Source organism: Psammomys obesus, unplaced genomic scaffold (genome assembly GCF_907164565.1).
Source record: "Psammomys obesus unplaced genomic scaffold, mPsaObe1.curated_primary_1811, whole genome shotgun sequence".
Classification (NCBI taxonomy): Eukaryota; Metazoa; Chordata; class Mammalia; order Rodentia; family Muridae; genus Psammomys; species Psammomys obesus.
Genome location: NW_026585504.1, coordinates 33,626,686 through 33,629,602, shown reverse-complemented (window position 1 = coordinate 33,629,602; position 2,917 = coordinate 33,626,686).

Here is a 2,917-nt window from a genome sequence, read left to right as displayed (position 1 = left end):
ATACACAGGGTAAGGATAGTTTGGAAGGAAGGTTGGGCACAAATAGAAGGATAGAGAAGGTAACGGAATGAGCAGTGAATATAACCGCAATACCTTCTATACACTGTCAAATAAAACATACAAAGTATTATTTTTAAGCTTTGTTTTTTACAAAGAAGTATACTAGGAAGAAATAAACTCTACAAATGAATTTATATGTGAATCAAAAGAGAGAGAATAAAACAATTTACTTTCTAAGTGAGGATTGATCATTTTACCCTGGGTCTTCCTTGTTTAGCTTCTTTAGGTGTACAGATTTTAGTATGTTTATCCTCTCTTATAGGTCTAGTATCCACTTATATGTGAGTATATACTGCATGTGTCTTTCTGCTTCTGGGATACCTCACTCAGGATGATCTTTTCTAGATCCCACCATTTGCCTGCAAATTTCGTGATTTCCTTGTTTTTAATTGGTGAGTAGTATTCCATTGTGTAAATGTACCACCGTTTCTGTATTCATTCCTCCAACATTGGAAGTAGGAGAAAATAAGAAACAGAACAGGAGCCTAGCATAAAGGGCCTCTGAAATACTCTACCTAGCAGTGTATCAAAACAGATGCTGAGACTCAACCAAACCTTGGGCAGAGTACAAGAATCATATGAAAGAATGGGGATTTAGTAAGACCTGGAGAAGACAGGCGCTCCACAAGGACCAAATATATGTGGGCATAGAGGTCTTTAATGAGACTGATTCTCCAACCAAGGACTATGCATGGATATAACCTAGAACCCCTGCTCAGACATAGCCCAAGGCAGCTCAGTATCCAAGTAGGTATACTAGTAAGAGGAACAGGACTATCTCTGACATGAACTCAGTAGCTGGCTCTTTGACCTCCCCCCTCCCTGAGGGAGGAGAAGCCTTGCTAGCCCACAGAGGAAGACAATGCAGCCATCCCTGATGACACCTGATAAACTAAGGTCAAATGGAAAGGGAGGAGAACCTCCCCTATCAGTGGACTTAGAGAGGGGCAGGGAGGAGATGAGGGAGGGGGGGTAGGGATTGGGAGGGAATGAGGGAAGGGGCTACAGCTGGAATACAAAGTGAGTAAACTGTAATTAATATAAAAAATAAAAATTTGGAAAAAATAAAACAATTTACTGCTAGACTTTGATTAGAATTTATGTTTTAAACTTGACCATTTCATGTGTTTTGACCTGGATCTATTTATACAATCAGTCATGTATCACTTTGTTTTATCTTCAGGGTGGGTGCTATTATGAAGCACATTGTTTAATGTCATATAAAGTATTAAATTGCTGATACATCTAAAAGGCTTAGGACAGTGAGATAACAGATTTTCAATATAATGCAAAAGTTAGCCCAGAAAAAAGGACAACAATTGGTTGTCCAGTTCCAAACTGTCAATCCTGAAAACCTATCTACAGGTAGCAATGTAAAGAATGAGTGGGAGATATATATATATATATATATATATATATATATATATATATATATATATATCCATATATCCATATATCCATATATATACACACATACATATGCATGCAATAAGTAAATAAAAAACATGAATTTGAAGAAGAGCAGAGAAGGTTAAATAGAAGAGTTTATTGGAGGAAAAAGAAGAAAGAATTATTATAATTACATTACAGTATTGTTTTAAGTCATTACCTCTAATGGCAATAACAGTAGTAGATTATGTAGAAACCCCTACAAACAGAGCACACAGTGTGTCTCTCAGGATGCTCACAGCTATAGAAGGATGTATGAATTATTACAACTTACATTAGTAATTTTTACCATGACTATGTGTGATGATTAATTTTGACTGCCAACTTGATTAAATCTGGAATCCACTGAGACATGCCTTTAGGCAGATCTGTATTGGTATTTCCAGAAAAGATTAACTGTGGAAAAATTCTCTCTCCTGGAATGGATAGGGCTTTCTTTCTAAAGGCAGCTCAGATACAAGGAGTGTTGATTGGGGAGTGGGGGGAGAGCATTGCTATTTCTTTGCCTACCTGCCTTCCTGCTTTTGATTCATGCAAGTGAATAAGGGCCTGTGCAACTCCCAGGTTTTCAGGATCCTCTTCTGTATTCTGTCATACTGTGAGTGACCCCTCACTCCTCACGACAGAAAGAATCAGCACTCAGCACAGAAAAAAAGTATAGTGCTGAACTTTTAAAAATTGATGTTACAATTTAATTACAACATTTCTTCCTTCCCTTCCATCTCCCTAAACCCTTCTATATGTCCTTCCCTGTTCTCCTGCAAAATTAGGCTCTTTGCAATACTAAGAAGGATGACCTGTAATTTAACAGAAGTTAAAAATATATTGTAACAGTTCAAGAAAAGACAAAAATTACACTCTGTTGGAATTGTTACAGAAATAATGTCTGAAAAAAGCTGGCATTTTTGACTAGAAGTTAAAGGACATTTGGATTTTAAATGATAATAATAACAGACTGCAAAGAAGAGTCTATGAATCACCACATCAGTCTGAGTTCCCTGCCTGCAAATGCAAGGTAAGTCTAGAGCACTGGGCAACCAAGCAGAAGAGTATTACCAAGCCTCCAACAGTGCATCATGCCTTCCACATGTCTTGCAGATCTTCAGTCTACCTCTCTGTGCCCACCCATCTTACCAAACTTCCTGATCTTTATCAATCACCAACAGACACAACTGTTCTTCAGTACTTGGAAAGGCTTGGTCGTTATCAGCCACATCAAGCAGACAGAAAAAGATCCTATTCCTGTTTTCTTCTATGTCCATCTCTGAACTCCAAAGTTGTTTGAGCTTGTGACAGGAGCTCTCCACATATAGTTCTTTTCCACTCACAGTAATTTCTTTTTCTTTTTCTTTTTCTTTTTCTTTTTCTTTTTCTTTTTCTTTTTCTTTTTCTTTTTCTTTTTCTTTTT